This window comes from Struthio camelus, chromosome 17 (genome assembly GCF_040807025.1).
Source record: "Struthio camelus isolate bStrCam1 chromosome 17, bStrCam1.hap1, whole genome shotgun sequence".
Classification (NCBI taxonomy): domain Eukaryota; kingdom Metazoa; phylum Chordata; class Aves; order Struthioniformes; family Struthionidae; genus Struthio; species Struthio camelus.
Genome location: NC_090958.1, coordinates 5,004,907 through 5,019,180, shown reverse-complemented (window position 1 = coordinate 5,019,180; position 14,274 = coordinate 5,004,907). Strand labels below are relative to the sequence as shown.

The 14,274-nt window shown below is 53.5% G+C and overlaps 2 protein-coding genes across 17 annotated transcripts in view; one reads left to right on the top strand and one right to left on the bottom strand.

The window, feature by feature from the left end:
* ASCC2 (activating signal cointegrator 1 complex subunit 2) overlaps positions 1-12,432 on the bottom strand; it is a 39,799-nt gene extending 27,367 nt beyond the window's left edge. For 3 of the 6 annotated variants that reach the window (XM_068910942.1, XM_068910946.1, XM_068910943.1), the window contains exon 1: positions 2,412-2,484. The gene's annotated coding sequence lies outside the window, so the exon portion shown is untranslated. Of the gene's footprint in view, positions 1-2,411; positions 2,485-12,170 lie in introns of those variants that run through there. The other 3 variants (XM_009670263.2, XM_009670262.2, XM_068910947.1) reach the window with 3 other exon arrangements.
* Positions 12,433-12,925: 493 nt separating this feature from the next.
* Positions 12,926-14,274, top strand: part of MTMR3 (myotubularin related protein 3) — an 88,313-nt gene continuing 86,964 nt past the window's right edge. For 8 of the 11 annotated variants that reach the window (XM_068911872.1, XM_068911862.1, XM_068911868.1 and 5 more), the window contains exon 1: positions 12,928-13,105. The gene's annotated coding sequence lies outside the window, so the exon portion shown is untranslated. Of the gene's footprint in view, positions 13,106-14,274 lie in introns of all 11 variants that reach the window. The other 3 variants (XM_068911873.1, XM_068911861.1, XM_068911874.1) reach the window with 1 other exon arrangement.

The window sequence follows — 14,274 nt, the reverse complement described above, 5'->3', positions numbered from 1 at the left end:
CCCTACGGGCACTCACACCCGCCCCACGCCCCGACACCCCACGTACCCGGCCCCACCACCCCCTACGGGCACTCACACCCGCCCCACGCCCCGACACCCCACGTACCCGGCCCCACCACCCCCTACGGGCACTCACACCCGCCCCACGCCCCGACTCCCCACGTACCCGGCCCCACCACCCCCTACGGGCACTCACACCCGCCCCACGCCCCGACACCCCACGTACCCGGCCCCACCACCCCCTACGGGCACTCACACCCGCCCCACGCCCCGACACCCCACGTACCCGGCCCCACCACCCCCTACGGGCACTCACACCCGCCCCACGCCCCGACACCCCACGTACCCGGCCCCATCACCCCCTACGGGCACTCACACCCGCCCCAGGCCTCGACACCCCACATACCCGGCCCCACCACCCCCTACGGGCACTCACACCCGCCCCACGCCCCGACACCCCACGTACCCGGCCCCACCACCCGCTACGGGCACTCACACCCGCCCCACGCCCCGACGCCCCACATACCCGGCCCCACCACCCCCTACGGGCACTCACACCCGCCCCACGCCCCGACGCCCCACGTACCCGGCCCCACCACCCCCTACGGGCACTCACACCCGCCCCACGCCTCGACACCCCACGTACCCGGCCCCACCGCCCCCTACGGGCACTCACACCCGCCCCACGCCCCGACACCCCACGTACCCGGCCCCACCACCCCCTACGGGCACTCACACCCGCCCCACGCCCCGACACCCCACGTACCCGGCCCCACCACCCCCTACGGGCACTCACACCCACCCCACGCCCCGACACCCCACGTACCCGGCCCCACCACCCCCTACGGGCACTCACACCCGCCCCACGCCCCGACGCCCCACGTACCCGGCCCCACCACCCCCTACGGGCACTCACACCCGCCCCACGCCCCGACACCCCACGTACCCAGCCCCACCACCCCCTACGGGCACTGACACCCGCCCCACGCCCCGACACCCCACGTACCCGGCCCCACCACCCCCTACGGGCACTCACACCCGCCCCAGGCCTCGACACCCCCCATACCCGGCCCCACCACCCCCTACGGGCACTCACACCCGCCCCACGCCCCGACACCCCACGTACCCGGCCCCACCACCCCCTACGGGCACTCACACCCGCCCCACGCCTCGACACCCCACATACCCGGCCCCACCACCCCCTACGGGCACTCACACCCGCCCCACGCCTCGACACCCCACATACCCGGCCCCACCACCCCCTACGGGCACTCACACCCGCCCCACGCCCCGACACCCCACGTACCCGGCCCCACCACCCCCTACGGGCACTCACACCCGCCCCACGCCCCGACACCCCACGTACCCGGCCCCACCACCCCCTACGGGCACTCACACCCGCCCCACGCCCCGACACCCCACGTACCCGGCCCCACCACCCCCTACAGGCACTCACACCCGCCCCACGCCCCGACACCCCACGTACCCGGCCCCACCACCCCCTACGGGCACTCACACCCGCCCCACGCCCCGACACCCCACGTACCCGGCCCCACCACCCCCTACGGGCACTCACACCCGCCCCACGCCCCGACACCCCACGTACCCGGCCCCACCACCCCCTACGGGCACTCACACCCGCCCCACGCCCCGACACCCCACGTACCCGGCCCCACCACCCCCTACGGGCACTCACACCCGCCCCACGCCCCGACACCCCACGTACCCGGCCCCACCACCCCCTACGGGCACTCACACCCGCCCCACGCCCCGACACCCCACGTACCCGGCCCCACCACCCCCTACGGGCACTCACACCCGCCCCACGCCCCGACACCCCACGTACCCGGCCCCACCACCCCCTACGGGCACTCACACCCGCCCCACGCCTCGACACCCCACGTACCCGGCCCCACCACCCCCTACGGGCACTCACACCCGCCCCACGCCCCGACACCCCACGTACCCGGCCCCACCACCCCCTACGGGCACTCACACCCGCCCCACGCCCCGACTCCCCACGTACCCGGCCCCACCACCCCCTACGGGCACTCACACCCGCCCCACGCCCCGACACCCCACGTACCCGGCCCCACCACCCCCTACGGGCACTCACACCCGCCCCACGCCCCGACACCCCACGTACCCGGCCCCACCACCCCCTACGGGCACTCACACCCGCCCCACGCCCCGACACCCCACGTACCCGGCCCCACCACCCCCTACGGGCACTCACACCCGCCCCACGCCCCGACACCCCACGTACCCGGCCCCACCACCCCCTACGGGCACTCACACCCGCCCCACGCCCCGACTCCCCACATACCCGACACCCCCTACAGCCGCCCCCACCCGCCCCCGCTCCGGGCCGCGCCCCGCACCTCGGCTCCCTGCCCGCCCCCCCCCGTTACCGGCCCGCCGCCGCCTCAGCCCGGCGCCCCACTTCCGCCGCCGAAGGGCCCTTCCGCTGCCGAGCGGAACTGCGAGAGGGGGCGGGGCCTCCCCGTGGACGCCCCGCCCCCAGGGCCGGCGGGGGCGTGTCCTCGGCATGGCCCCGCCCCCGCGGGCGTCCCGGGCCCTGCTGTCGCCACCATGGCTCGTCGGTGCCACCGGGGCCCCGGCGGTGACACCACGCTTCTCCCGTGGCCCTGCAGGTGACACTGAGGGTGTCCTGGTGACACCGGGGCCTGACGGTCACAGCAAGGGTCTACCGGTGACACTGAGGGTCTACTAGTGACACTGGGGCCCCCTTGGTGACACCAAGGGTCTGCTGGTGACACCGAGCCCCTCCCAATGCCACCGAGAGTCTGCCAGTGCCCCCAAGGGCTTGTCAGTGCCGCTGGGGCCTGTCACAGGGCGTCCGATCGGCCCCCAGACCTAGGTCCCCTTTGGCTCCGTCCGCACTCCGGTGGCCGCAAGCCCCAGGCCGCGGGGGGCACCGCCGCAGCCGGGGCAGCAGCCGGGGCACGGGCTGAGCCCCGAGGCCGCGGGGCGCCACTTCGCGGCCCTCGCGTGCGGGAGAGCGACGCCTGACGCCTGGTGCTCGTGGCACGGCGGTACTGCGTTAAAATACCGCGGTGTGCTCCCCCGCAACGTGCTACAAAAGCAGGCCACCATCTGCCAAACAGATGAGGTAGGTTTGCGTAATTTTTTTTCCCAAAAGGTTGGTTAAAAAGTTAACCGCGCTGCTTGAAACGTATTCAGCATGCCGGCGTTTGGGGGCTGCGCGGCTGCGGCTCAGCGTGGCGCGCCTGCTGCTCCCCCTCTAAGGACGGCGACGAGCTTCTGCCAACAGCAGCGAGTCCGAACGCGCGCAGCCCACCTGCGACGAAGGAACGAGCCCGGCAGCGGGCAGGTGAAACGAGCCGCCTCGTTAAACGCAAACATGTCCCAGAGCAGAGGCGCCGCAGAACTCTGACCTCCCCTCTGGAGCTCAGGGCCTGTCTACATGGAGGAGACGCAGGAATAACAGCTATGGAGTGAATTTAAATTGCCATGGTTATACTACAATAACCGTGGGGAGATGCTCGCTTCCATATAAACCAGGCATTTTTACTTAACGTTTGGAAAAGGATTTAAACAAAACTGAAAATATCACTCTTTTAGTCCCTGCCAAGTTTCAATTACAGTCCCTGCCCTGTAATTATAATTTAATTGTATAAAATAAAACTGCTGTGGAGATGAGCCCAAAGCCAGGGAGAAGCGTTCATAACGCTCTGCTTCCTGCTGTAGCATTATTTTTCTTTCAGGCAGTAAAAGACCACTCTGTAGATATGGAGGAAATCTATAGTTACATTATCCCACAAATAACATGAAAGGTAATTTTTAAAATATATTTTGGACATGACTTTTATCCGCAACACTATCTTGTGATGCTGAAAAGCCCCTACCTGCACTGCAATTGTTTTTTTCTTTGAAAGACAACTACCTAGTTAAATGAACGAGTTAAACTGCTCACTTTTTTTGTGAGGTAGCTCTTATTAACTTAATTTTGCAGATAAATAAAATGACACATGCAAGGTGAAAGATGTGTTCCAGATGACAGAAAGAGCTGGTATGCAACTCAAAAGTACAAAGTTTCTGATGGTCAGTCCATACTCAGGACACCCAGACTACTTCCAAGTGCGCTTTCTCCCAGCAAGACAAAACCAGTAGAACAAAGTCACCCGTGTGCATTTCTAAAGGCCTGCAAATGAAAAGGGAGCTGGAGTCCAAAAGTAAAAGGAGTCTCTCACATCCTTTTAACGGAAGAGACATAGGGAAGTGGTTCCCACAGGGACAACTAGGGCCTGCTATAATCAGGAGTCCATACAATTCCACTCACTGGTTTCTCAAGCTTTGGTTTCTCTTTGCTGTTTAAGGAGATTATTGGTATAGGACCAGTTTGACACGGCAGGACAAGTACACTTCTTGTCAATTAATACAGGCAATGTTATTCAAGCTTATAACACACTAAAATCATATGAATCAGACATTCTGCAACCTGCTTTAATCACCTTTTAGAGGAAGGACTGATGCAGAGGATTTGTACCATCTAAGTATCTAATTTAGGTGCTCTAGACTATCTCAGTTCTCTTCAGTGACTCTAGAGAACTTCTAAACTTAGAATCCCAGGTTAGATGTTAAAATAGTTTAATAAGAAATGGTGTCATGCCCACTGTCACGTGCCTAATTGGGAACGAGAATGTAACCAGGTTCCGGGCTCCCAATCCCCCAGTCCAACCCCTGTGGAAATACTATCCAGGAGCATTTCCACTTCCTGCCACCCACTTCTACGTAATCGCATTATGAATGTCCACAGTCTTCCATTTTACACGCTGCAGTAGGAGAGAATGTGGAGTGAGCTAAACCCCAAAGGCTTGTGTCAGCTTCACCAGGAAAGCTTTATTCTCCCTCATAACACTGTTACGTTCAACATTTAGCTATTAACATGCAGACGTTTTCCCTCTAGAAAGAGCACAGCATGGATGAGTCCTGTTGCTTTTCGCGTTTGGTACGGTACCGTTGATTTGGACTTTAAATGTCATGACAGGTTGTTCGGGAACCTGCAATTTTAACCAGTCTTTTGCCATATCATTTGAATTAATAATTTTTGTAAACAAATTAGGCGTTTGTTATTTTTCTTTCTCAAACATCACATAGAAAGTCTGGCTCTCAGACTGGACCCCTAGCGCTAGCATGCTGTGCAAAATACTTATCAGAACAAAACTCTAGTAATTATACCAGATTCAGAGTCCGCTAAGATTGTTTAGTGGAGGGTAATATTTGGCCATTGAAACACGATCCTCTGGAAAGGCACCTGCCTATTTCCCCGTCTTTGCCAACCTTCTTCCAAAGCAGTAGTGGAGAGACTACAAGGGATCGGTGGGCTTAGCATCTGCCATCGAGCCGTCCGGAACAACTGCTCCTCTTGTTTTTTGTTTGTTACCTTATCAGTTCTATATCGTGTGCTTGATTTCCTAAAGCGCTGTGACCTATGGGGGCCCCTGTCCAAAGGATTGTAGAAATTAACTATATATGTATAACTGAGTTGTTTATTTGCATATGTATTACTTGTGCTGATTAAATCTGGCAAATTAATAGAATTTAAGCAACTCAACAAAAAAATGCACCTGCTCATCTACGTGCAACATGCAAGAGACTTTCAACACTTCATCATGGTAAGGTCAAATCTGAAACCTTAGTGCAAATCTAAGAGAAAAACCGTCTTTCACTTATCACAACCTTCAAATCTCAACAGTATAGGCTAACTACTGGCCCCTATTGCATAGGTACGGCAAAGCATTAAAAATAGCCTGTAGGCTGCTGAGGCCTACTGAAAAGCTCCTCTTTCAAAGTTTGATCCAAAGTCTTCTGAAATTATTGGGTAAGTGGAGAACTTCTCCGACAAGAACTTCTGGAAAAAACAAGTTTGTATTAAAAGGGATCTTTCTTTTGAGATGATTCATGGATGAGTGGAAGTTGTTCAGTGCAGAATGTAACTATGAAGATTATCAGATGTCACAAGTCAAAGTCTGGGAAGCCCTGGTTCCGGTAGCACTGTCAGAGTTTTGACAGATATATACCAATAATCTCCTTGACTCTGTTTCTGTGGAAAGGTCACTCCTGACTTGGCTGGTGATAAGACACAAAAGCAGCCTTTTAATTTCAAGCAGTGCAAAAAGCACCAAGAGGAGGATTGATGTGCTGGCACTACCCCAGGAATGCAACTATTTGAGGTCAGTCTGTTTTTCTTTGTAGGTCTGTCATGAAAACTACAATATGGCATTCTGTTTCTTGAATAGATCCAAGTTTTTCAAAGCTCCTGCGTTTTCTCACAATCAGCCTGAAAGTCCCCAGCAACAGCCTGGGGGCTGGTTAAAATAGTTATGTCGTTTTCCGCGCTGTTGCGGAATTCAGCGCTTTTCCTCCTCCTCGCACAGTACTCTCAGCTGTTACTGGGCCAAGTGACCTTCTTCCCTGCATGCAAGCAGGGCCAGGCGCACCTGCTATCCCCTCTTCTTTCTCAAAGGGAAATCGCAGAGAGCCTGAAGAGAGCAGCCTGGCCACACATTGTTTACATGCAGGTCTGAGAGCACAGGAAACCCTGACGGACTGTCACTTCTAACTACATTTTTAGATACATGATCTAAATAAAAGTTAAGAGTTATGAAATGACCAGAGGAAAATGTGAGTGTAATCTAAAAAAAGACATAAGCATTGTATTAAATTGTAAAGTTGTGGAAATTGGTCATTACATTTTCTACGCAGCCAAAATGCAATTACAGTAACAATGATGGAACAGTGAAGCCCTGGGCTTCGCAATTTTTCACCTCAACTCTACATTTTCCTTTTTTACATTTTATCTTGATGTTTTATATTTTAGCTTATCAAGGATTAATGGATGTTTTAAGCCTTCAGCAGCGTGTTCTTGACAGTCATAAAAGCAGAAGTGTTATCATTAAACTATTAGACCTGACAGATTCCACAAAAATTAAGTAGTTTTTCAATTTTCTCTTATTCTCCAATTAACCCTTTCTAAGTATATTCTTAGCGTAAAGTCACCAGGGATGGCCCAAGGTATTTCCGAGTTTGTTCGCTGTATAGCGTTGCTTCTGCATAGGGGCAGGAATGCCAGCTCCTTCTTTCTCTGAAAGGCTGGTGGGACAACATCGCCTGGCAAGTGGAATGAAAGAGTTGCTCAATTTCTGAGAGTTTTAACGGTGCAAGTTCCTGAGGGTGGGAACTCTCTGCTCCCTACACCTGCTTACCACAGCAGGCACAGTCCTGAGTGAGGTACTGGCATATTTCTACATGATAAAGAATTATCAGCTAAAATAATTCTTGGAAAGTCATTTCTAGCGACAGTTGAAGCAGCTTCTCTGAGCCCTGTGTTTCTCATTTGTAACATTAGGATAATAATAACAACTATAAAACTTCAGGAGGAAGGGCCTATTACTTTTATAGGCTCATTAAGAAAAATATATGTGCTTTATTATTAAAAGCATTTGTCAGGCAGCATTGTGGTAGTAACTTAGCACATGATACAGCTTAAGGTTCAGTTAAGCTTTCCAAACAGCAGGCACGTTCAATAGAAAATACTATGAACATTTTACCTATTTTTAACATATTAGGCAAACAATATGGGTTATCCATATTTTAAGTATAAGAAAACAATATAAGCAGACATAACACAAGACTTCCAAACGTTTATCCTATGCATTCTGCCTACACTGGACTGCTTAGTACACATTCAGTATCGATGTCCTCAGCTTTTACTTGCAGGCATAGAAATGCCTCGCACAAACACGGTGTCATTCATCCCCTACAGAGGACGGCTCTGTGCTCACAAAACCAAGCAGAATTATCATGTTCAATATAAGTCCTATAATCAAGTGCTGTATTTCATTTCATAAATGGGCATAATACATCTTCAGCTGATCTGTGGGATGAAGCTGGGTTCTCCTGTGTCAGCTAGCCCAAATGTCCGTGCTGAGCCCTGCACAGGCTGCTGTGCCCCCACCTGGAAACGTAGCCCCCAAAGCCATTTTCAGTATTTGCTTGAAAGTGCTGTAGCTGTTCCACTGAACTTCATGTTCTCAGAGACCCCAGAACTTGGTATTTGATTAGTCCTATGACAACAATCTCGATGTCCGGCTTTGGACAAGAAAACTTCTTTGTGCTAGTTTACCTTCCGCAAAGTATCAGTAATAGTACATCCTGCTTTAGCACAGGGATTTTATGAGAAAAAAAATATTAGAACAAGATTGAAAATGTTCTGACAGAAATTATATGTAAGTAATAAAAATCTCATTATTTTAAAATTGATCATCTACTTTTCAAGGGGGGAGCCATTCAGAGAATCCATGTTTTGGATCCCATCAGGACGGCTGACAGACTGGGTGCTTCTCATATAGAGTGTATTTTGATCAGGGTAGCTGCACAACTGTGCTAACCTTGATGCCCTCACCACCTGCCATTTTGATTAAATGATCAATGAAATAACCGCATGCTGGACGGCAGCAGAATTAATGGAAGCCCCTGCACAATGATGAGCTCAGTGTGAAAATAATCATCAGAGACAGGTTGGAGTGCAGCAGCGTGTTCACACATTGGTTAAAAAAAAAAGAAACCAGAGAGTAAAGGACGGAAAACATCACGACGAGGTGAAAGACGGCAAAAGCAGCAAAACAGCAAAGGATCGAGAGAGCTGCTCTTGGATAGAAGGCTGGCTGAAGAGGCCAGTCGGGAGTCCTGAGAAACCCCGTGTTTCATGATCCCACTGCTCTTACGCAACCAGGAATTGGTATATTCTCTTAAAAAAAAAAAAAAAAAAAGTCTGTCCCTACCATCAGCTTTTCTTCATGACAGAAGCTACCTGCAAAACCTGAGTTTGGCTGTCTGACTGGATTACAAGAGGGAACCGTATTAAAGGTTACTGGATGGTAATAGGGTCAGGAAAGTGCCTAAGACAAGTAGATTTTTGTCATTTCTCACTGGGCGAGGTGCAGGAGTGCTCAAAGATTGCACCGCAGATATGTGAAGGGCACAGAAGCAAGCACCTGTGGGAAGATGATCTGAGGGACCAGAGTGGGATAATCCAGAACAGGATGCTGCCAGTCTCTAGCCTGACCACATAAAGATTTTAAATGTGCCCTTACCGAATACAGCCAATAGCTACATGAAATGTCTTGGGCTGCAGCCAGATATTCCATACCAGGTATCCTATTTTCTTTCATAAAAGGCCAACTAGTAGCTCAGTGACTTTGCCTCAATCAGTAAGAGAGGTCTAGAAAGGCCTTGTTGGGCCTTCAGGGTTTGTACTGAGCAGTACGACCACTCTGGAAGCATGATCCAGAGCCTCTGGACTCGGGCCTTCAGAAGCTCTGGTGTCCTCATGTTTCAGCCCAGACTTTTCATGGCCACTGGATACTTGTTTGCTCTTACATCACCATCACCCCTGCTCTTAAGGGAGATGTATTTACTTTTGTGTTTACTCCCTGAAGTTTCATAAAGAGCAACTGTATCCCTTCTCAGCATTCAGGTTTTAGGCTGAACAAATTATTTTAAGATCCTTACATAAGGAAAAACTGTGGATTACCCTGTAATTATCCTCCCATCATATTTTAAGTTTGTGTTCCTTGATTAGAAGTGACTAGAGTCGCATTCATAATTCCAGAGAGAGTTGCAACAGAGCTCTGTATGTATTAACATTTTCCTCTTTCTCAGAAAATATCTCAGTGATAGAAGCTTTTCATCAGAGCTGCTTCACATTGGGAGATCTCAATCATCTTGAGATCAATAAATACACCCAGATTTTTCTCTCCTCCTCTCATTTCCAACTGATGAGCTCCTAGCTTGTAGCAGAGATTCTTGTTAATAATTCCCAAGTGCATGACCTTGTACTTTCCAATATTAAATTTCATCCCATTTCTAATGTGCCAGCACTCAGTGTTATCCAACAGCTCCTGCATGATATCCCAGCTATGCAGATATTCCTTCTGTATCGCTTGTGCCTCCCAACTTTGTGCCATCAGCAAATGCCATCAGCTCACTCCTACCTTTTGTTCCAAGGCCTTTCTGAGAAATATTGTGTAAGATCAAAAGAACATAAGAAATGCCTACCTGCGTCAGCCTGATGCTCCACCTAGCCCGGTACTCTGTCTCTGAGAGTGCCAGTCAGACATGCTGTTTAGGGAGAACATAGGAGCCATGCCACTTTCTGCTATCCCTTCCTTTTGCAATCCCCAAACATCCAGAGGTGTTGTACTTTAGAGGCAACATCCTTGCCTTTTCCTTTTAACAATTGTTTTTGGACCTGTTGTCCATTAGTTTAATGCATTTTTGAACCTGTTGATAGTCTAAGTCCAAAGCAATTCCTAAAGAGCTCAGCTTCATCCTCACAGTCTACCTTTCCACCCCAACCGTTGTCATTTGCCTGTAGCTAGTTTCTTATCTACCACATAGCTCCCCAGATATACTATGTATTTGCCATGTAGCATTGCATTTAATATCCTATTAAGTCCAGTTAGATTAAATCCTTTGTGTATCAATTGTCTAGAAAACAGTTACCATATCAAAGAAAGGCGTCAGCGTAGTTTGATGTAATCTACCTGTAGTAAAACTATGTTGCATTTTGCCTTATTTTCCACTTACCTGTCTGTCTCCAGTTACTTTTTCCTTTACATTTTTTTCTAAGGCTTTTAACGTTCTTGAGGTCAGACTAAGAGGTGTGTTAATGACTGGACTGCTTTCCTTCCTTCTGCTTAAAAACAGATAGTGCTTGAGCAGCTCCTCAGTAATTCATTACCACCTCCAACTCGACAAATTAAGAACCCTTGGTCCGGATGGGTGCGGACACGATCCAGGTCTGTCAGAACCACGGGCTTGGGAACGCCCTGTTCCCTGCACTGAGTGCGTCAGGTTCCCATGGGTCTTGCTCTCCCTCTGGGTACAGTCATTTCCATTTCCATTCAGTAATTCTCACTAGCTATCATGCTTTGCCCTGATCATCATTTCTACTGAAGATAAAGGCAAAACAGTTATTTAACATGGGGCCATACATAATATTGGTAAAGACTACACCAAAGGACCATTCATGTCACTGACATAAGCAGCTGGAAGAGTACAGCTTTCCCTCTGTCCTTGTTGTCACAGTGGTGGTCAGTGGAGGCACCTCAGCTAGTTCCCTTTGTAAAACAGAAGGTGCTACCAGCAGGTTATGCTGTACAAAAGCCCTAGGTCTCCAGCATTCACTCTCCTGCAGCACATCATATTTGATCTCCTTCCAGGCATACTGAAAAAGGCACCCGTTTAATACAGAGTTTTCGAGATTCATTTTCTGCTTCCTGATGCTGTCAACACATGTCCTTTCCAGATACAGCTATACTGTCTGAACATTTTTTCATTGCTTTGGGGGATAAACAGGCCAGGAATACTGTTTTTCCTTCAGTTACCTGCATTTGTTCCAAAGTTCCTCTAAAGGTACCTACTGACTTTCAGATCCTATTTGCATTTTGATGATGCTTTGTTGTTGGAAAAATCCCTTTAGAGGGACAAATTAACTTCCTTTCCTATGTTTACTGTCCCTGATCAAGGGAGCTAAACTGGAAAACAACTCACTGAGTGCCTTCTATCTGAATTTAAAGACACTGGGATCCTGCATTTGGTATTGTTCTCTCTGAACGTTAATTCTACTTCTAGCGCAAACATGACTTAATGACAGACTGAAGTCCCATCTGTTAACAATAACCAGCCTTGGATTCAGAGGGAGAGTCCTGTGGATAATTTTACATTTTATAGTTACTTGCAAGCAAGCATTTCATTTCCAATCAAAGCAAACATAAGGAGCAGGTGGAAATCTCTCCCAAAAGTACAACTTGACCTACATACTACCTCGTCAATTAAAGATATGTATAAAATAAAGCATTAATGATCTATCAGATTTGTAAAAATCTCAGATGCGATGTTGCGCCTGCAAATGAACTCCATGCTGCAAGGCTTAAAGCTTCATTTTGGAAATTACAATACTTCCTGTATCCTGCTACAGCTGCCATTTGCCTCTCGAGTTTTCTTGTGCCTTTCTGTTGCTTAGCGCTCACATCCCTTTTGCGTTATCACTTTTCTCTCAATTTCCATGTATTTTTTGGCCCTCTCCTCAGGTCTCTTCTTGGCTGCCCGCTCGCCATTACCTCATGCTGCAGGAGCTGCCCCGGGGGGCTGGGACAGCACGTCCGAGGATGGCAAGGGGCCACACGCGTCCTTACAGCCGAGCTGGAGGTCCCAAGGGCAAGGGAGGCGGGACGGGCCTGCGTGCACGAGCGGTTTAGCCAGGCGGGCTGCTGCTGCTCGGGGGGCTCCGACCGCTCTCCTGGAGGCGTCGTAAGGAGGGTCCCCGGCTGCAGCCCCCAGCGCGGGGCCCGCGCCCCCCCGCTCCCAGCCGCCCCCACGTCCCTCCCCAGCTGGCCCCACGCGCCGGCAAAGCCGGCAGCGACCCCTCTCCCGGGAGCGGTGGCAGGGGGAAGGCCAGGCCTCGGCGCCCCGGCTCCGGGCCGAGGGGAGGGCGGAGCGGGCCCGGCGCGAGCAAGGGGCAGGCGGGCGGGGGGCGCCATCTTGCCCAGCAGGGCTCTGAGGAAGGAGCGCGCGCTGCCTGCCCCCGGAGCGGGCAGACGGGCCCGGGGGAGACGAGGCCGCGCTCGCTTGCCCCGACCACCGCTTTGCCCCTCAGAGGAGGGAGGGAGGGAGGGAGGGAGGGAGGGAGGGGAGGGGAGGGGAGGGGAGGGGAGGGGAGGGGAGGGGAGGGGAGGGGAGGAGCGCGGCGCGACCCGCGGCCTCCCCTCACAGAAGCGGCGCCCCGAGGCCGCCAGCTGCACCCGGCCCCGCCCCTCGGCCCCGCCCCTCGGCCCCGCCCCTCGGCCCCGCCCCTCGGCCGGGGGAGGGGCAGGAGGCCGCGGGCGCGCGCCCGGCCCTGCCGTGCCCGCGTCCTGTGCGGCCGCCATGTTGTTGTGGTCGTGAAAGGAGGTGGCGGCGGTGGCGGCAGCAGCGAGGAAACGAGCGACCCCGGCCGAGGCAGGAGGCCGCGCCCCGGGAGGGGGTGTGGGGGCTCCGCGCCATGCCCTGCCCTGCGGTAAGGAGGTGGCGGGGGCGCCCGGGCCCGGCCGGGCCGTGTGCGGCGGGGGGCGGCGGGCCGCGGCCTGGCGGCGGCGAGCGGGCTGTCAGCGGCGGGGCCGCGGCGCGCGGCCGGGCACGCCCCCTCGGCCGCCGGCGCCCTCCGCCCGCTCCGCTGCCTCGCGGTGTGTCCCGCCGCCGCCAGGCCGCTCGCGGGGCCGGGGGTGGAGGCGGCCCGGGCGGCGGCGCGTCTCTCGGGCCCGTCGCGGGGTGCCGGGCCTCCCCCGCGGCGGCTCCGCGTACCGGGGCCCGCGGGCCTGCCCGGGCGCCGGCGGGATCCCCGCGCTGCCCGCGGGGCGGCCCGGCCGGGCCCCGGCCGCGGCGTGGCGGAGCGGAGAGGTCTCCCCGTCCGCTGGCAGCCGCGGCGCCGCGCGTGGCTTCCGCGGCCCCTTCTGACAGGCTGCCGGTTGCGCTCAGCTGCCCTTGTGCGGGGCCAAAGCTCGCGCCTCCTTTCCGCGGGGTGGGAAGCGTTACGGGTTTTACTTGCTGAGCGTGGAGCTTTGCTGGTACCTCTTCCCTGCGTCCCTCTCAACAGTCCTGTTCTTTTGATCTAACATGAGCAGATGTTGCCCTTCTCTGCTGAGTAGTATTTTGCCCCCGCCCCCTCCCCCCCCATGGTGTTTAAGTTTTTGTATCGCAGCTGTCCTTCTTCTGTTCTTTTTTGGTTTGGAGTGTTTTCCCTAAAAATAAGACCTCGTGTTCCTTCAGTTCTCTTTGTACTGGGAGCTGATTTCTTACCTTTCACATACCCTTTCCTCACAGGGGAGAAAGCTGGGTATGAGCTTGTAACTCTTTTGCTGACTGCACATCTGACATGCACTCTTCCCCTGTCCTTGCAGTTCACCAGTTTTTCTTGTGTGATGAGCCTCTGTAACCACGTGTAGTAAGGCTTTCCTTTAGAAGCAAAGAGCTTGTTTAACGAATTATGTCAGGTAGTGCTGAGTGTAGAGGTACAGCTTGGCCTTATGGTGGTGAAAATAAAGGAGTATTTGAATGCCTAAGTAGGGCCATTGGGAAAGGATGGTTTTGTGACTGAAGGAAATACGGCCGGCTTCTTGCAGTACGTGTCGTGTTCTGAGCTTTAGATAAAGGACTGAAGTGCCTCTGATCTATTACTGATGCATATGC